Consider the following 21,629-nt stretch of genomic DNA (forward strand, 5'->3'; position numbering starts at 1 on the left):
CGAACCCCTTAGAAATGGTAAAAAAACATTTCATGCTTTTGATATCGATCAGTTCTGACGTCCGAGCTAGGATTTAGGCCTAAATTACGAGTTTGGGCCAAGATGAGCACGAAACAGACGCAAAAAATCGGACTTTAACGAATTCAGCTTCTGAGCTCACAAACCCCTTAGAAATGGTAAAAAAACATTTCATGCTTTTGATTTCGATCAGTTTGACGTCCGAGCTAGGATTTAGGCCTAAATTACGAGTTTGGGCCAAGATGAGCACGAAACAGACGCAAAAAATCGGACTTTAACAATTCAGCTTCTGAGCTCACGAACCCCTTAGAAATGGTAAAAAAAATTTCATGCTTTTGAATCGATCAGTTCTGACGTCCGAGCTAGGATTTAGGCCTAAATTACGAGTTTGGGCCAAGATGAGCACGAAACAGACGCAAAAAATCGGACTTTAACGAATTCAGCTTCTGAGCTCACGAACCCCTTAGAAATGGTAAAAAAAATTTCATGCTTTTGATCGATCAGTTCTGACTCCGAGCTAGGATTTAGGCCTAAATTACGAGTTTGGGCCAAGATGAGCACGAAACAGACGCAAAAAATCGGACTTTAACGAATTCAGCTTCTGAGCTCACGAACCCCTTAGAAATGGTAAAAAAAACATTTCAGCTTTTAATCGATCAGTTCTGAGTCCGAGCTAGGATTTAGGCCTAAATTACGAGTTTGGGCCAAGATGAGCACGAAACAGACGCAAAAAATCGGACTTTAACGAATTCAGCTTGAGCTCACGAACCCCTTAGAAATGGTAAAAAAACATTTCATGTTTTGATCGATCAGTTCTGACGTCCGAGCTAGTATTTAGGCCTAAATTACGAGTTTGGGCCAAGATGAGCACGAAACAGACGAAAAAATCGGACTTTAATTAATTCAGCTTCTGAGCTCACGAACCCCTTAGAAATGGTAAAAAAAATTTCATGCTTTTGAATCGATCAGTTCTGACGTCCGAGCTAGGATTTAGGCCTAAATTACGAGTTTGGGCCAAGATGAGCACGAAACAGACGCAAAAAATCGGACTTTAACGAATTCAGCTTCTGAGCTCACGAACCCCTTAGAAATGGTAAAAAAACATTTCATGCTTTTGAATCGATCAGTTCTGACGTCCGAGCTAGGATTTAGGCCTAAATTACGAGTTTGGGCCAAGATGAGCACGAAACAGACGCAAAAAATCGGACTTTAACGAATTCAGCTTCTGAGCTCACGAACCCCTTAGAAATGGTAAAAAAAATTTCATGCTTTTGAATGATCAGTTCTGATTTCCGAGCTAGGATTTAGGCCTAAATTACGAGTTTGGGCCAAGATGAGCACGAAACAGACGCAAAAAATCGGACTTTAACGAATTCAGCTTCTGAGCTCACGAACCCCTTAGAAATGGTAAAAAAAATTTCATGCTTTTGATTCGATCAGTTCTGACGTCCGAGCTAGGATTTAGGCCTAAATTACGAGTTTGGGCCAAGATGAGCACGAAACAGACGCAAAAAATCGGACTTTAACGAATTCAGCTTCTGAGCTCACGAACCCCTTAGAAATGGTAAAAAAAAATTTCAGCTTTTGAATCGATCAGTTCTGATTTCCGAGCTAGGATTTAGGCCTAAATTACGAGTTTGGGCCAAGATGAGCACGAAACAGACGCAAAAAATCGGACTTTAACGAATTCAGCTTCTGAGCTCACAACCCCTTAGAAATGGTAAAAAAACATTTCATGCTTTTGAATCGATCAGTTCTGACGTCCGAGCTAGGATTTAGGCCTAAATTACGAGTTTGGGCCAAGATGAGCACGAAACAGACGCAAAAAATCGGACTTTAACAATTCAGCTTCTGAGCTCACGAACCCCTTAGAAATGGTAAAAAAATTTCATGCTTTTGAATCGATCAGTTCTGACGTCCGAGCTAGGATTTAGGCCTAAATTACGAGTTTGGGCCAAGATGAGCACGAAACAGACGCAAAAAATCGGACTTTAACGAATTCAGCTTCTGAGCTCACGAACCCCTTAGAAATGGTAAAAAAACATTTCATGTTTTGATTGATCAGTTCTGACATCCGAGCTAGGATTTAGGCCTAAATTACGAGTTTGGGCCAAGATGAGCACGAAACAGACGCAAAAAATCGGACTTTAACGAATTCAGCTTCTGAGCTCACGAACCCCTTAGAAATGGTAAAAAAACAATTTCAGCTTTTGAACGATCAGTTCTGAAGTCCGAGCTAGGATTTAGGCCTAAATTACGAGTTTGGGCCAAGATGAGCACGAAACAGACGCAAAAAATCGGACTTTAACGAATTCAGCTTCTGAGCTCACGAACCCTTAGAAATGGTAAAAAAAACATTTCATGTTTTGAATTGATCAGTTCTGACGTCCGAGCTAGGATTTAGGCCTAAATTACGAGTTTGGGCCAAGATGAGCACGAAACAGACGCAAAAAATCGGACTTTAACGAATTCAGCTTCTGAGCTCACGAACCCCTTAGAAATGGTAAAAAAACATTTCATGCTTTTGATCGATCAGTTCTGATTTCCGAGCTAGGATTTAGGCCTAAATTACGAGTTTGGGCCAAGATGAGCACGAAACCAGACGCAAAAAATCGGACTTTAACGAATTCAGCTTCTGAGCTCACGAACCCCTTAGAAATGGAAAAAAACATTTCATGCTTTTGATATCGATCAGTTTGACGTCCGAGCTAGGATTTAGGCCTAAATTACGAGTTTGGGCCAAGATGAGCACGAAACAGACGCAAAAAATCGGACTTTAATGAATTCAGCTTCTGAGCTCACGAACCCCTTAGAAATGGTAAAAAAAACATTTCAGGCTTTTGAATCGATCAGTTCTGATCTCCGAGCTAGGATTTAGGCCTAAATTACGAGTTTGGGCCAAGATGAGCACGAAACAGACGCAAAAAATCGGACTTTAACGAATTCAGCTTCTGAGCTCACGAACCCCTTAGAAATGGTAAAAAAAACATTTCATGCTTTTGATCGATCAGTTCTATAGTCCGAGCTAGGATTTAGGCCTAAATTACGAGTTTGGGCCAAGATGAGCACGAAACAGACGCAAAAAATCGGACTTTAAGAATTCAGCTTCTGAGCTCACGAACCCCTTAGAAATGGTAAAAAAACATTTCAGACTTTTGAATCGATCAGTTCTGATTCCGAGCTAGGATTTAGGCCTAAATTACGAGTTTGGGCCAAGATGAGCACGAAACAGACGCAAAAAATCGGACTTTAACGAATTCAGCTTCTGAGCTCACGAACCCCTTAGAAATGGTAAAAAAAACATTTCATGCTTTTGAATCGATCAGTTCTGATAGTCCGAGCTAGGATTTAGGCCTAAATTACGAGTTTGGGCCAAGATGAGCACGAAACAGACGAAAAAATCGGACTTTAATAATTCAGCTTCTGAGCTCACGAACCCCTTAGAAATGGTAAAAAAAACATTTCATGCTTTTAATTCGATCAGTTCTGACGTCCGAGCTAGGATTTAGGCCTAAATTACGAGTTTGGGCCAAGATGAGCACGAAACAGACGAAAAAATGGACTTTAACGAATTCAGCTTCTGAGCTCACGAACCCTTAGAAATGGTAAAAAAACATTTCATGCTTTTGAATCGATCAGTTCTCACGTCCGAGCTAGGATTAGGCCTAAATTACGAGTTTGGGCCAAGATGAGCACAAACAGACGCAAAAAATCGGACTTTAACGAATTCAGCTTCTGAGCTCACGAACCCCTTAGAAATGGTAAAAAAAACATTTCATGCTTTTGAATCGATCAGTTCTGACGTCCGAGCTAGGATTTAGGCCTAAATTACGAGTTTGGGCCAAGATGAGCACGAAACAGACGCAAAAAATCGGACTTTAACGAATTCAGCTTCTGAGCTCACGAACCCCTTAGAAATGGTAAAAAAACATTTCATGCTTTTGAATCGATCAGTTCTGACGTCCGAGCTAGGATTTAGGCCTAAATTACGAGTTTGGGCCAAGATGAGCACGAAACAGACGAAAAAATCGGACTTTAAATTCAGTTCGAGCTCACGAACCCCTTAGAAATGGTAAAAAAACATTTCATGCTTTTGAATCGATCAGTTCTGATGTCCGAGCTAGGATTTAGGCCTAAATTACGAGTTTGGGCCAAGATGAGCACGAAACAGACGCAAAAAATCGGACTTTAACGAATTCAGCTTCTGAGCTCACGAACCCCTTAGAAATGGTAAAAAAACATTTCATGCTTTTAATCGATCAGTTCTGACGTCCGAGCTAGGATTTAGGCCTAAATTACGAGTTTGGGCCAAGATGAGCACGAAACAGACGCAAAAAATCGGACTTTAACGAATTCAGCTTCTGAGCTCACAACCCCTTAGAAATGGTAAAAAAAACATTTCATGCTTTTGAATCGATCAGTTCTGATGTCCGAGCTAGGATTTAGGCCTAAATTACGAGTTTGGGCCAAGATGAGCACGAAACAGACGCAAAAAATCGGACTTTAACGAATTCAGCTTCTGAGCTCACGAACCCCTTAGAAATGGTAAAAAAAACATTTCATGCTTTTGAATCGATCAGTTCTGACGTCCGAGCTAGGATTTAGGCCTAAATTACGAGTTTGGGCCAAGATGAGCACGAAACAGACGAAAAAATCGGACTTTAACGAATTCAGCTTCTGAGCTCACGAACCCCTTAGAAATGGTAAAAAAACATTTCATGCTTTTGAATCGATCAGTTCTGAAGTCCGAGCTAGGATTTAGGCCTAAATTACGAGTTTGGGCCAAGATGAGCACGAAACAGACGCAAAAAATCGGACTTTAACGAATTCAGCTTCTGAGCTCACGAACCCCTTAGAAATGGTAAAAAAAACATTTCATGCTTTTGAATCGATCAGTTCTGATGTCTGAGCTAGGATTTAGGCCTAAATTACGAGTTTGGGCCAAGATGAGCACGAAACAGACGCAAAAAATCGGACTTTAACGAATTCAGCTTCTGAGCTCACGAACCCCTTAGAAATGGTAAAAAAAACATTTCATGCTTTTGAATCGATCAGTTCTGAGTCCGAGCTAGGATTTAGGCCTAAATTCCATTTGGCCAAGATGAGCACGAAACAGACGAAAAAATCGGACTTTAACGAATTCAGCTTCTGACTCACGAACCCCTTAGAAATGGTAAAAAAACATTTATGCTTTTAATCGATCAGTTCTGATTTCCGAGCTAGGATTTAGGCCTAAATTACGATTTGGGCCAAGATGAGCACGAAACAGACGCAAAAAATCGGACTTTAACGAATTCAGCTTCTGAGCTCACGAACCCCTTAGAAATGGTAAAAAAAACATTTCATGCTTTTGAATCGATCAGTTCTGAGTCCGAGCTAGGATTTAGGCCTAAATTACGAGTTTGGGCCAAGATGAGCACGAAACAGACGCAAAAAATCGGACTTTAACGAATTCAGCTTCTGAGCTCACGAACCCCTTAGAAATGGTAAAAAAACATTTCATGCTTTTGAATCGATCAGTTCTGACGTCCGAGCTAGGATTTAGGCCTAAATTACGAGTTTGGGCCAAGATGAGCACGAAACAGACGAAAAAATCGGACTTTAAAATTCAGCTTCTGAGCTCACGAACCCCTTAGAAATGGTAAAAAAACATTTCATGCTTTTGAATCGATCAGTTCTGACGTCCGAGCTAGGATTTAGGCCTAAATTACGAGTTTGGGCCAAGATGAGCACGAAACAGACGAAAAAATCGGACTTTAGAATTCAGCTTCTGAGCTCACGAACCCCTTAGAAAAGGTAAAAAAAACATTTCATGCTTTTGTATAGATCAGTATGATTTCCGAGCTAGGATTTAGGCCTAAATTACGAGTTTGGGCCAAGATGAGCACGAAACAGACGCAAAAAATCGGACTTTAACGAATTCAGCTTCTGAGCTCACGAACCCCTTAGAAATGGTAAAAAAACATTTCATGCTTTTGATCGATCATATCGATGATACGAGACTGATCGAGCTGATTTAGGCCTAAATTACGAGTTTGGGCCAAGATGAGCACGAAACAGACGCAAAAAATCGGACTTTAACGAATTCAGCTTCTGAGCTCACGAACCCCTTAGAAATGGTAAAAAAAACATTTCATGCTTTTGAATCGATCAGTTCTGACGTCCGAGCTAGGTTTTAGGCCTAAATTACGAGTTTGGGCCAAGATGAGCACGAAACAGACGCAAAAAATCGGACTTTAACGAATTCAGCTTCTGAGCTCACCCCCTTAGAAATGGAAAAAAACATTTCATGCTTTTGAATCGATCAGTTCTGATTTCCGAGCTAGGATTTAGGCCTAAATTACGAGTTTGGGCCAAGATGAGCACGAAACAGACGCAAAAAATCGGACTTTAACGAATTCAGCTTCTGAGCTCACGAACCCCTTAGAAATGGTAAAAAAACATTTCATGCTTTTGAATCGATCAGTTCTGAGTCCGAGCTAGGATTTAGGCCTAAATTACGAGTTTGGGCCAAGATGAGCACGAAACAGACGAAAAAATCGGACTTTAACGAATTCAGCTTCTGAGCTCACGAACCCCTTAGAAATGGTAAAAAAAACATTTCATGCTTTTGAATCGATCAGTTCTGACGTCCGAGCTAGGATTTAGGCCTAAATTACGAGTTTGGGCCAAGATGAGCACGAAACAGACGAAAAAATCGGACTTTAACGAATTCAGCTTCTGAGCTCACGAACCCCTTAGAAATGGTAAAAAAACATTTCATGCTTTTGAATCGATCAGTTCTGACGTCCGAGCTAGGATTTAGGCCTAAATTACGATTTGGGCCAAGATGAGCACGAAACAGACGCAAAAAATCGGACTTTAACGAATTCAGCTTCTGAGCTCACGAACCCCTTAGAAATGGTAAAAAAAACATTTCATGCTTTTGAATCGATCAGTTCTGAGTCCGAGCTAGGATTTAGGCCTAAATTACGAGTTTGGGCCAAGATGAGCACGAAACAGACGCAAAAAATCGGACTTTAACGAATTCAGCTTCTGAGCTCACGAACCCCTTAGAAATGGTAAAAAAACATTTCATGCTTTTAATCGATCAGTTCTGAGTCCGAGCTAGGATTTAGGCCTAAATTACAGTTTGGGCCAAGATGAGCACGAAACAGACGCAAAAAATCGGACTTTAACGAATTCAGCTTCTGAGCTCACGAACCCCTTAGAAATGGTAAAAAAACATTTCATGCTTTTGAATCGATCAGTTCTGACGTCCGAGCTAGGATTTAGGCCTAAATTACGAGTTTGGGCCAAGATGAGCACGAAACAGACGCAAAAAATCGGACTTTAACGAATTCAGCTTCTGAGCTCACGAACCCCTTAGAAATGGTAAAAAAACATTTCATGCTTTTGAATCGATCAGTTCTGACGTCCGAGCTAGGATTTAGGCCTAAATTACGAGTTTGGGCCAAGATGAGCACGAAACAGACGAAAAAATCGGACTTTAAGAATTCAGCTTCTGAGCTCACGAACCCCTTAGAAATGGAAAAAAACATTTCATGCTTTTGAATCGATCAGTTCTGACGTCCGAGCTAGGATTTAGGCCTAAATTACGAGTTTGGGCCAAGATGAGCACGAAACAGACGCAAAAAATCGGACTTTACGAATTCAGCTTCTGAGCTCACGAACCCCTTAGAAATGGTAAAAAAAACATTTCAGCTTTTGAATAGATCAGTTCCGAGCTAGGATTTAGGCCTAAATTACGAGTTTGGGCCAAGATGAGCACGAAACAGACGCAAAAAATCGGACTTTAACGAATTCAGCTTCTGAGCTCACGAACCCCTTAGAAATGGTAAAAAAACATTTCATGCTTTTGAATCGATCAGTTCTGAAGTCCGAGCTAGGATTTAGGCCTAAATTACGAGTTTGGGCCAAGATGAGCACGAAACAGACGCAAAAAATCGGACTTTAACGAATTCACTCTGAGCTCACGAACCCCTTAGAAATGGTAAAAAAAATTTCATGCTTTTGAATCGATCAGTTCTGATGTCCGAGCTAGGATTTAGGCCTAAATTACGAGTTTGGGCCAAAGATGAGCACGAAACAGACGAATTCAGCTTCTGAGCTCACGAACCCCTTAGAAATGGTAAAAAAAACATTTCATGCTTTTGAATCGATCATTCTGATGTCCGAGCTAGGATTTAGGCCTAAATTACGAGTTTGGGCCAAGATGAGCACGAAACAGACGCAAAAAATCGGACTTTAACGAATTCAGCTTCGAGCTCACGAACCCCTTAGAAATGGTAAAAAAACATTTCATGCTTTTGAATCGATCAGTTCTGAAGTCCGAGCTAGGATTTAGGCCTAAATTACGAGTTTGGGCCAAGATGAGCACGAAACAGACGCAAAAAATCGGACTTTAACGAATTCAGCTTCTGAGCTCACGAACCCCTTAGAAATGGTAAAAAAACATTTCATGCTTTTGAATCGATCAGTTCTGATGTCCGAGCTAGGATTTAGGCCTAAATTACGAGTTTGGGCCAAGATGAGCACGAAACAGACGCAAAAAATCGGACTTTAACGAATTCAGCTTCTGAGCTCACGAACCCCTTAGAAATGGTAAAAAAACATTTCATGCTTTTGAATCGATCAGTTCTGAGTCCGAGCTAGGATTTAGGCCTAAATTACGATTTGGGCCAAGATGAGCACGAAACAGACGCAAAAAATCGGACTTTAACGAATTCAGCTTCTGAGCTCACGAACCCCTTAGAAATGGTAAAAAAAACATTTCATGCTTTTGAATCGATCAGTTCTGACGTCCGAGCTAGGATTTAGGCCTAAATTACGAGTTTGGGCCAAGATGAGCACGAAACAGACGAAAAAATCGGACTTTAACGAATTCAGCTTCTGAGCTCACGAACCCCTTAGAAATGGTAAAAAAAACATTTCATGCTTTTGAATCGATCAGTTCTGACGTCCGAGCTAGGATTTAGGCCTAAATTACGAGTTTGGGCCAAGATGAGCACGAAACAGACGCAAAAAATCGGACTTTAACGAATTCAGCTTCTGAGCTCACGAACCCCTTAGAAATGGTAAAAAAAACATTTCATGCTTTTGATCGATCAGTTCTGACGTCCGAGCTAGGATTTAGGCCTAAATTACGAGTTTGGGCCAAGATGAGCACGAAACAGACGCAAAAAATCGGACTTTAACGAATTCAGCTTCTGAGCTCACGAACCCCTTAGAAATGGTAAAAAAACATTTCATGCTTTTGAATCGATCAGTTCTGATGTCCGAGCTAGGATTTAGGCCTAAATTACGAGTTTGGGCCAAGATGAGCACGAAACAGACGCAAAAAATCGGACTTTAACGAATTCAGCTTCTGAGCTCACGAACCCCTTAGAAATGGTAAAAAAACATTTCATGCTTTTGAATCGATCAGTTCTGAAGTCCGAGCTAGGATTTAGGCCTAAATTACGAGTTTGGGCCAAGATGAGCACGAAACAGACGCAAAAAATCGGACTTTAACGAATTCAGCTTCTGAGCTCACGAACCCCTTAGAAATGGTAAAAAAACATTTCATGCTTTTGAATCGATCAGTTCTGACGTCCGAGCTAGGATTTAGGCCAAATTACGAGTTTGGGCCAAGATGAGCACGAAACAGACGAAAAAATCGGACTTTAAGAATTCAGCTTCTGAGCTCACGAACCCCTTAGAAATGGTAAAAAAAACATTTCATGCTTTTGAATCGATCAGTTCTGATGTCCGAGCTAGGATTTAGGCCTAAATTACGAGTTTGGGCCAAGATGAGCACGAAACAGACGCAAAAAATCGGACTTTAACGAATTCAGCTTCTGAGCTCACGAACCCCTTAGAAATGGTAAAAAAAACATTTCATGCTTTTGAATCGATCAGTTCTGAGTCCGAGCTAGGATTTAGGCCTAAATTACGAGTTTGGGCCAAGATGAGCACGAAACAGACGCAAAAAATCGGACTTTAACGAATTCAGCTTCTGAGCTCACGCCCCTTAGAAATGGTAAAAAAAACATTTCATGCTTTTGAATCGATCAGTTCTGAGTCCGAGCTAGGATTTAGGCCTAAATTACGATTTGGGCCAAGATGAGCACGAAACAGACGAAAAAATCGGACTTTAACGAATTCAGCTTCTGAGCTTACGAACCCCTTAGAAATGGTAAAAAAACATTTCAGACTTTTGAATCGATCAGTTCTGATTTCCGAGCTAGGTTTAGGCCCAAATTACGAGTTTGGGCCAAGATGAGCACGAAACAGACGAAAAAATGGACTTTACGAATCAGTTCCTGAGCTCACGAACCCCTTAGAAATGGTAAAAAAACATTTCATGCTTTTGAATCGATCAGTTCTGATTTCCGAGCTAGGATTTAGGCCTAAATTACGAGTTTGGGCCAAGATGAGCACGAAACAGACGCAAAAAATCGGACTTTAACGAATTCAGCTTCTGAGCTCACGAACCCCTTAGAAATGGTAAAAAAAACATTTCATGCTTTTGAATCGATCAGTTCTTGACGTCCGAGCTAGGATTTAGGCCTAAATTACGAGTTTGGGCCAAGATGAGCACGAAACAGACGCAAAAAATCGGACTTTAACGAATTCAGCTTCTGAGCTCACGAACCCCTTAGAAATGGTAAAAAAACATTTCATGCTTTTAATCGATCAGTTCTGAGTCCGAGCTAGGATTTAGGCCTAAATTACGAGTTTGGGCCAAGATGAGCACGAAACAGACGCAAAAAATCGGACTTTAACGAATTCAGCTTTTGAGCTCACGAACCCCTTAGAAATGGTAAAAAAAACATTTCATGCTTTTGAATCGATCAGTTCTGATGTCCGAGCTAGGATTTAGGCCTAAATTACGAGTTTGGGCCAAGATGAGCACGAAACAGACGCAAAAAATCGGACTTTAACGAATTCAGCTTCTGAGCTCACGAACCCCTTAGAAATGGTAAAAAAAACATTTCATGCTTTTGAATCGATCAGTTCTGAAGTCCGAGCTAGGATTTAGGCCTAAATTACGAGTTTGGGCCAAGATGAGCACGAAACAGACGCAAAAAATCGGACTTTAACGAATTCAGCTTCTGAGCTCATCAACCCCTTAGAAATGGTAAAAAAAACATTTCATGCTTTTGAATCGATCAGTTCTGATGTCCGAGCTAGGATTTAGGCCTAAATTACGAGTTTGGGCCAAGATGAGCACGAAACAGACGCAAAAAATCGGACTTTAACGAATTCAGCTTTGAGCTCACGAACCCCTTAGAAATGGTAAAAAAACATTTCATGTTTTGAATCGATCAGTTCTGACGTCCGAGCTAGGATTTAGGCCTAAATACGAGTTTGGGCCAAAATGAGCACGAAACAGACGAAAAAATCGGACTTTAACGAATTCAGCTTCTGAGCTCACGAACCCCTTAGAAATGGTAAAAAAAACATTTCATGCTTTTGAATCGATCAGTTCTGAAGTCCGAGCTAGGATTTAGGCCTAAATTACGAGTTTGGGCCAAGATGAGCACGAAACAGACGCAAAAAATCGGACTTTAACGAATTCAGCTTCTGAGCTCACGAACCCCTTAGAAATGGTAAAAAAACATTTCATGCTTTTGAATCGATCAGTTCTGATGTCCGAGCTAGGATTTAGGCCTAAATTACGAGTTTGGGCCAAGATGAGCACGAAACAGACGCAAAAAATCGGACTTTTAAGAATTCAGCTTCTGAGCTCACGAACCCCTTAGAAATGGTAAAAAAACATTTCATGCTTTTGAATCGATCAGTTCTGAGTCCGAGCTAGGATTTAGGCCTAAATTACGAGTTTGGGCCAAGATGAGCACGAAACAGACGCAAAAAATCGGACTTTAACGAATTCAGCTTCTGAGCTCACGAACCCCTTAGAAATGGTAAAAAAACATTTCATGCTTTTGAATCGATCAGTTCTGCGTCCGAGCTAGGATTTAGGCCTAAATTACGAGTTTGGGCCAAGATGAGCACGAAACAGACGCAAAAAATCGGACTTTAACGAATTCAGCTTCTGAGCTCACGAACCCCTTAGAAATGGAAAAAAACATTTCATGCTTTTGAATCGATCAGTTCTGACGTCCGAGCTAGGATTTAGGCCTAAATTACGAGTTTGGGCCAAGATGAGCACGAAACAGACGCAAAAAATCGGACTTTAACGAATTCAGCTTCTGAGCTCACGAACCCCTTAGAAATGGTAAAAAAACATTTCATGCTTTTGAATCGATCAGTTCTGAAGTCCGAGCTAGGATTTAGGCCTAAATTACGAGTTTGGGCCAAGATGAGCACGAAACAGACGCAAAAAATCGGACTTTAACGAATTCAGCTTCTGAGCTCACGAACCCCTTAGAAATGGTAAAAAAAACATTTCATGCTTTTGAATCGATCAGTTCTGAGTCCGAGCTAGGATTTAGGCCTAAATTACGAGTTTGGGCCAAGATGAGCACGAAACAGACGCAAAAAATCGGACTTTAACGAATTCAGCTTCTGAGCTCACGAACCCCTTAGAAATGGTAAAAAAAACATTTCATGCTTTTGAATCGATCAGTTCTGAGTCCGAGCTAGGATTTAGGCCTAAATTACGAGTTTGGGCCAAGATGAGCACGAAACAGACGCAAAAAATCGGACTTTAACGAATTCAGCTTCTGAGCTCACGAACCCCTTAGAAATGGTAAAAAAACATTTCAGCTTTTGAATCGATCAGTTCTGATCCGAGCTAGGATTTAGGCCTAAATTACGAGTTTGGGCCAAGATGAGCACGAAACAGACGCAAAAAATCGGACTTTAACGAATTCAGCTTCTGAGCTCAACATCCCTTTAGAAATGGTAAAAAAACATTTCATGCTTTTGAATCGATCAGTTCTGAAGTCCGAGCTAGGATTTAGGCCTAAATTACGAGTTTGGGCCAAGATGAGCACGAAACAGACGAAAAAATCGGACTTTAATAATTCAGTTCTGAGCTCACGAACCCCTTAGAAATGGTAAAAAAAACATTTCAGCTTTTGAATCGATCAGTTCTGATTTCCGAGCTAGATTTAGGCCTAAATTACGAGTTTGGGCCAAGATGAGCACGAAACAGACGCAAAAAATCGGACTTTAACGAATTCAGCTTCTGAGCTCACGAACCCCTTAGAAATGGTAAAAAAACATTTCATGCTTTTGAATCGATCAGTTCTGAGTCCGAGCTAGGATTTAGGCCTAAATTACGAGTTTGGGCCAAGATGAGCACGAAACAGACGCAAAAAATCGGACTTTAACGAATTCAGCTTCTGAGCTCACGAACCCCTTAGAAATGGTAAAAAAAACATTTCTGCTTTTGAATCGATCAGTTCTGAGTCCGAGCTAGGATTTAGGCCTAAATTACGAGTTTGGGCCAAGATGAGCACGAAACAGACGCAAAAAATCGGACTTTAACGAATTCAGCTTCTGAGCTCACGAACCCCTTAGAAATGGTAAAAAAACATTTCATGCTTTTGATTCAATCAGTTCTGACGTCCAAGCTAGGATTTAGGCCTAAATTACGAGTTTGGGCCAAGATGAGCAGAAACAGACGAAACAGCGTTCGATCACTAAGAACTTCAACTACTAGAACCACTTGATTAATAAAATAGGAAAAAACAACTTAATTCACAATTATCTCGAGCTAGGATTTGCCTAAATTATTATACAACGAAATATAAATAAATATTCCTTTTAACATGGCGGAAAGAAACGCGGAGAGACAAAGCTTACACTCCGACAGTGGGGTCGTCACCCAACCATCACTTTACTTTTGGCCCAATAACCGCGACTAGTCCGGAGTACATTTTTCAGCTGATTCATCAACCATCCACAGGTTCACATTACCTGATATATCGCCCGATTATCGCCTCACAGAGCAATGGGGCAAATTTCCCTGTGGGCCCCCAAGTTCACAGTCCCATGGGCACTGTTCATTCACCTCATCCGTCGACTCAGACGAGGCTACTTCCCCTTTTAGATTCCTTTCAATTATCGTTCATTAACTCAATCCCATTCTATAGAACTATTCCATATTATATAATCCTTACAATCATTGAACAACAAGCAAGGCTTTCTCTTAGAGAGTTATAATCACTTAAGTATTTCGAGGCGCATATAGTTATGCAAAGAATCATTAAGCACAGCGAAAGAGACTCTAGTCGAGATAACCCGAACTATTACCATCACACTCACCGAACTACATCGGAGAGTGTGGACTCAATTCCCAACTCTATTCAAATAAATTAACATTATAAACTATGCTCTGATTCTCAGACTATTCTCATGAATTCTACAGAAAATCCGGCAGAGTTTCCTTTGAAAATAGACAACGCTAAAGCGAAAAATAATATGAACCTGTTACAATTTTAATAAATAAAATATTTTCAAATCCCACAGCTCAACAATCTCAACGCTTTCGCGGAGCAACAACCAGCAGAGAATCAGGAGCACTAGCTAACAATTCTTAAATGAAGAAATAGATTATAGAAAACAAACGATTAACTATTACAAGTGAGCGTCCTCACTTCAATAACAAATATAATACTGCATCATCTCGTATCAGCTTCAACTTGCAAAAGAATAACTCAGCTTCAAACCTGAAACATTTAAGATACTGCCACCCACCAAGTGACAGCGCCACAGAAATGACAAAACAACATACACATCAGCAAAGCTGAGTATAAACCCTAAAATAAGAGTAACACATGCTTTGGGTTTTTACTTGAAAACGACTCTCAACAGTCATCATAATCACATTGTCATAACATGCATCACATCAACTCATGTTGACAACATACTTATACATCTTTATCTGATTGTTCCTTTTATACTACATCGTCGGTCAAATAACAAGCAAACCCAACAACGTGACTTCAAACAATCTATAACAGTTACATATCTCATATAGAAACTAATTAGTCAACCTTTCAACATATTACGATCCCTGATAAGGAATTTGGGGTACCAACTTTGATATAAGTATAATATACTTTACTTCCTTTAATTGATTCCTTATCAGAAATCCAAACTTATGTTTTCATATTCTATTAATCAATCCTTTAAACTGTCCTATACAAACCTTTATCAGGCAACAAATAACATAATAACTTTCCCTATCATAACGATTCCTTATCGGGAATCATAATGAGATACGATTCCTTATCAGGAATCCACATAACAAATATGTTCCTTATCAGAATCTAACGTAGTATAACTTACCATGATCTGCTTCTTTATCAGGAAACCAATACGATCATATTCATAATACTTTATAAACATTCACTACTTACCTATATGATTCCTTATCGGGAATCCAATATCGAAACAAGTTACCACGATATGATTCCTTATCGGAATCCATTATCGATATAACTTTCATACTCTGAGATAACATTCCTTTTAACCAGGGGGAAAGAGAACGCGGCGGAGGAGACAAAGCTTACACTCCGACAGTGGGGTCGTCACCCAACCATTCGCTTTACTTTTGGCCAATAACCGCGACTAGTCCGGAGTACATTTTTTCGCTGATTCCATCAGCCATCCACAGGTTTCACATTACCTGATATACGCCCGATAATCGCCCCACAGAGCAATGGGCAGGTTTCTCTGTGGGGCCCCCAAGGTTCACAGTCCATGGGGCACTGTTCGTGTCACCTCATCCGTCGACTCAGACGAGGCTACTTTCCCCTTTTAGATTCCTTTCGATTATCGTTCATAACTCAATCAGATTATTCATATAACTCATCCAATGATTTAGTAATCCTTAATGACGATCTTTGAATACGAACCAAACCAAGTGATTTCCCCGTAGATAACCATAATCATTTAACATATCACTCTTATAAATACGTATTTCCAAATCGATACATCTATGCTGTTTAATTCCTTTTACCAACATAATGCTTGTGAGCCACAACTGGTAGTAATTAATCATGTCAATGAAATATCACTAGGTCTCTCAGCTAGAATTAACTAACGAGAGTTACTAAGCTAATTCCACACATCACATACTTTTGCGTATAAATAATTCATATTCTTTTTCACTTCACTGATATCTATGTAGACTCATCTCAATAATGATAATAATTGTTATCAAATACCGTCGATGATTACAATAAGTCTCTCTCTTAGAATTAACTAAGGAGAGTTAGCGTAGATTCCACAACTCGAGATTCATGAAACAAAGGTCGATTAGACCTAATCAATCATGGGCCATGTTATCTCGTAAGTCCACTTCCAATTATCCTTCTAGATGATAACCATTAATCAATTGTATTCTTAACTAATAACTGCTCCAATTACAGATCATTAATCATGGTTAAACACCACATTCATAATCATATAAAACGAACTTGTCTTGTTCCAATTAGATTATGTAACCATATAACCGAGGCCAAATTGATGTAATTCATAAACTTATACTTGAGTAATCTCAAGTATTGACTTGGCTCTATGAGAACCAATTAAACAACACAACTTTACCATATTATTCCATCTTTATTAATTAAACTAAAATCATATATTGAACACATCCTCAAGAATCTAATCCATAACAAGGTAAACTAACTCCAATAATCTTCAAATAAACAATAGTAATTGGTTACCTTTCCTCGACTTCTTGTGAGATTACTAACTAAATTGATGCACTAAATACTATACTGACACTATTCTTCCATATAGGTTCATATGAAGTCTCTAGTCGTATTATCAACCCCTCTCCGAAACTAATTACTCATAAATGCACATTACTATAGACTTTCATGTGATTACTCACCTTCTTAGAGTCATAATTGACAAGAAAATCATTCTAGTTATAAGTAAATCATCACGTTTCAACTCCATAACCTAATCCCATCATTTCACCGGAATTATGTTAATGAATAATAATAACCATCACTCAATAAAACTCATTTCAAGAATTAGTCCAATTCACTTTCTTAGTATAAACCATTTCCATAATCTAAATGACAATTTCTGATTAAGACCATTAATCCAATTCTATAACTTACTATCAATATAATTAGAGTAAGGCTTCCCATTAATCAAATGAAACTAGTAAGTTTTATTGAACTAACTTAAGAACTCCTAATCAAAATTCTTTACCACAACCAACAACACATCAACTATGGTTATTAGTAAAGTGTAGGTGCTACCCCAATTTGAGTTTATCACAACCAAGTCACAACTAAAGTACCATACATATTCAATCAATCAACACAAATACAAATCAAGCGGATTATCAATTCACAAGCAACACTAATTCAGCATCAATAACTATCACAATAGCAACACTACAACAGCAACTACTACCTCAACAACATAACATCAGCACCAACAATTCAAGAGCAAAAACAGAACAAAACTACTAACAACAACTATTAACTATGGTTCCATAACAGTAGTAATAACACAACAAAACAAAAACGATTCACAATCCACAATCAAATTGATAATTTGTTTTGTCGGTCAAGAGGATCAAACCTCAAAACCCTTCCACCTATCTTTCTTTCTCACTCCACGATGTTTCTTGCCCCGTGAAAAACCCGAAGCACAAACCCTCACCACTTCTCGAACTCTCTCACCTTCGTCCTTCTCGTCGAAGTTGCGCGTGTGGTGCTGCTCGCAAGCCACCACACCGCTCGCTGTTGTTGTTGTTGCCCGTGTTTCTCTCTCCTCTGTTCGCCGGTGTCTTAAGTTCGCCGGAGCCCTGCTGCATCCTCGACCGCTGATGCGCGGTGTTGCCTCGCCGCAACTTCTGTCGGAGTTGTTGCTGCTGCTGCTATCGTGGTTCCTTCCCCTGTCCCGTGTTTCTCTCTCCTCTTGGTGTTCCCCGTGTCTTTTCTGTTGGTGCTGTTGGTTCTCGTCTGCGACGCGGTGTCGCTACTGGTGGTAGCCGCCACTTCTTGGAGTTGCTGCAGTGGTGTGTTACCTCTTGTAAAGGTACTACACCCTGTCCTCTTTCCTTTGATACTAATTTTGTTTTCTTTATTCTAATTGAAGATTAGTGAATTGATTATGAATTGTTGATGTTTGATGTAGTTGATAATATTGAATTATAGTTGATATGATGATGAATTATCGTTGGTTATGAATCAATATATCAAAATTGATTTGTGTTTGTGTTAGTTGATTTCATAAATGAGGTTGTAATGTCTTATGGTGAATTGTTGGTGGTAAATTGAGATTAAGGAAGCTCCTTTACTTAAGTAATAAAGTAAATTGGTGAAATGTTGAGTTCTGAGAGGATTTGTAATTATAAGTTCCTAAATTAGTTCACTAAGAAGGGTTGGTTTAGTTTGATTGACTGAAGTTTTACTCTCGCCATATTGGATAGTAAGTAATCTATTGAATTGTTCATTTTATTAGAGTTTGTAATTTAAATTCGTAGAATCGTTTATAGTAAGAGTAACAAGATATGATTATTGATATTACTTGGATTGGTTAATTTGATTAGTTAATTAGTGAGAAAGGATAATTGATATTACTTAATAGTATTGAAGTGAAATCATGTTGTTGGTCTTGTTTATGCGATATATGAAAGGTTTTCTTATGTTGTTGTTGTTGGAAACTCACTAAATTGTGGAAAGGTGATATAGCTAATTTATAATAAGAATTCTAATTGTAGGTTATCATTTTGTCAAAGTATATATTATGTTAATAAGTAGATTGATGTGGTAAGTTTGTGATTAGTTATATGAAAATATGACTAGAATTATCAATGATACTATGGGGAAGAATAGTTTGAGTAGATTGTTTAAATGAGTCAATCTAATTGATAACGTCACATGAAGTCAAAGAAAGGATTAACTAATTACTATAATAATATGAAGAGTATGAAAGCTAGATTACGTAACTATAGAGTAGATCAGTGAAGATGTGTTTGATAAAGTATTTTAGTTGGATAGCTATAAATAGATCAATATAATAAAGTGACGTTGATTGATTAGAATTCACATAACTAAGTTGGTTTATGAGATCACTTAAATGAGTATAAGTTCGTAGATTACCTCCACGTAGCCTGGTTATATGGTCGTGTAATCCAACTAGAGTGGGGAAGATTGCTTTATATGGTTATGAGTATGTTCTGTAGATTGATTTTGTTATTGAATCTGTTATTTGGAATTCAACAAATGGTATAGTATGAAACATATCCAATTGTTTTCATTAGTCAACTTTGGATTAATGAACCTTGAGAGTGGTGTTTGAGTTAACTCTCCTTAGTTAATTCTAAGAGAGAGACCTATGGTAATTGTTATTGATGCTTGATAACGGTTGTTATCATTGTTGAGTTAAATGTCGATTAGTAATCATGAAGTCTAAAGGGACTATAAACTATTTACATACAAAAGTATGAGGTAGTGCGTAAGTGGTTCAATAACTCTCCTTAGTTAATTCTAAGAGAGAGACATATGTCTGGAAAGTGTTGTTAAGATTTGATAACAGATACTGTTATCAAGATGTATTGTATGGAATCATCTTAGTAACTCTCGTTAGTGAATTCTAACTGAGAGACCTAGTGATATTGTTGTGGATATTTTATCGACATGATTAATTACTACTAGTTGTGGCTCACAAGCTTTATGATGGTAATTGGAATTGAAAAGCATAGATGTATCAATTAGGAATTCGTATTTATAAGACTTAGATGTTAAATGATTATGGTTATCTACGAGGGAAATCACTTGGTTTGGTTCGTTCTTCAAAGATCGTTACTAAAGATTACTAAATTGTTGGATGAGTTATATGAATGATCTGATTGAGTTATGAACGATAATCGAAAGGAATCTCAAAGGGGAAAGTAGCCTCGTCTGAGTCGACGGATGAGGTGACATGAACAGTGCCCATGGACTGTGAACCTTGGGGCCCCATAGGGAAACCTGCCCATTGCTCTGTGAGGCGATAATCGGGCGTTATATCAGGTAATGTGAAACCTGTGGATGGCTGATGAAATCAGCGGAAAAATGTACTCCGGACTAGTCGCGGATATTGGCCAAAAGTAAAGCGAATGGTTGGGTGACGACCCACTGTCGGAGTGTAAGCTTTGTCTCCTCCGCCGCGTTCTCTTTCCCCCTGGTTGAAAAGAATGTCATCGCAAAGTATGAAAGTTATATCGATAATGGATTTCCGATAAGGAATCGTATCGTGGTAAGTTGTTTCGATATTGAATTCCCAATAAGGAATCATATCAGGTAAATAATGAATGTTTATTCAGTATATGAATATGAATATTGATAGTGGGTTCCTAATAAGGAGGCATATCTTGGTAAGTGATACTAATGTTGGATTCCCGATAAGGAATCGTATCTTGTTATGTGGATTCCCGATAAGGAATCGTTATAGTTAAAGTTATGATATTTTATTGCCCGATAAGAGGTTGCTTATAAAATATAAGAAAGTGATTGATAGAATACGAAAGCATAAGTGTGAATTTCTGATAAGAAATCAATTAATGGAAGTATATTGCTTATATCAAAGTTGGTAAATCCAGATTCCTTATAAGGGATCGTGATATGTTGAAAGGTTAACTAATTAGTTTCTATATGAGATATGTATCTGTTACAAGGTTGTTTGAAGTCACGTTGTTGGGTTTGCTATTATGTGAATGACGATGTAGTAGAAAAAGGAACAATCAGACAAAGATGTATAAGTATGTTGTCAACATGAGTTGATGTGATGCATGTTATGACAATGTGATTTTGTTGACTGCTGAGTCGTTTTCAAGTAAAAACCACCAAAGCATGTGTTACTTTTGTTTATGGGTTAGTACTCAGCTTTGCTGATGTGTGTAAGTTGTTTTGTCATTTCTGTGGCCTGTCACTTGGTGGGTGGCAGTATTTTATATGTTTCAGGTTGAAGCCGTGAGTTATTCTTTTGCAAGCTGAAGCGGATACGAGATGGTGCAGTATTATATTTGTTATTGAAGTGAGGACGCTCCACCTGTAATAGTTAAATCGTTTAATTTCTATAATATATTTTCTTTATTTAAGAATCGCTAGCTAAGTGCTCCTGATTCTCTATTGGTTGTTGCTCCGCGAAAGCGTTGAGATTGTTGAGCTTTGGGATTTGGAAATAATTTATTTATTAAAATTGTAACAGGTTCATATTATTTTTCGCTTTAGCGTTGTCCTATTTTCAAAGGAAACTCTGCCGGATTTTCTGTAGAAATTCATGAGAATAGAGTCTGAGAATCAGAGCATAGTTATAATAGTTAATTTATTTGAATAGAGTTGGGAATTGAGTCCCACACTCTCCGATGTAGTTCGGTGAGTGTGATGGTAATAGTTCGGGTTATCTCGACTAGAGTCTCTTTCGCTGTGCTTAATCCTTTGTAAGCTGGTCGGGAGAATTCGGGCTGTTACACAGAAAGTAGCAGCGACACAACCACCATAACGACACCAGGCAGTGGTCGCAAGACAGAGGGGAGAGAGAAGAACAGGGCAACAGCAACCCAGCAGCATAATCACCAACAACAGCGAGACAACCAAGGAGTCGACCGTGCGACGGAAGAGAGGAGAAACCTTCAGCCAGACGGGGTGGCGACGCGGGCGACGAACCTCGGGTCTAGGGCAGAACAATCGAACGAA

The 21,629-nt window shown here is 39.1% G+C and overlaps 1 long non-coding RNA gene across 1 annotated transcript; it reads left to right on the forward strand.

Moving 5' to 3' along the window:
• The first annotated feature begins 17,513 nt into the window (after window positions 1-17,513).
• Window positions 17,514-21,271, forward strand: LOC125497599 (uncharacterized). Its single transcript, XR_007274573.2, has 2 exons — window positions 17,514-17,985; window positions 20,878-21,271. It is a non-coding gene; the product is annotated as an uncharacterized LOC125497599 (long non-coding RNA).
• The last annotated feature ends 358 nt before the right edge of the window (window positions 21,272-21,629 follow it).

Source organism: Beta vulgaris, chromosome 1 (genome assembly GCF_026745355.1).
Source record: "Beta vulgaris subsp. vulgaris cultivar EL10 chromosome 1, EL10.2, whole genome shotgun sequence".
In the NCBI taxonomy this organism is placed as follows: Eukaryota; Viridiplantae; Streptophyta; class Magnoliopsida; order Caryophyllales; family Amaranthaceae; genus Beta; species Beta vulgaris.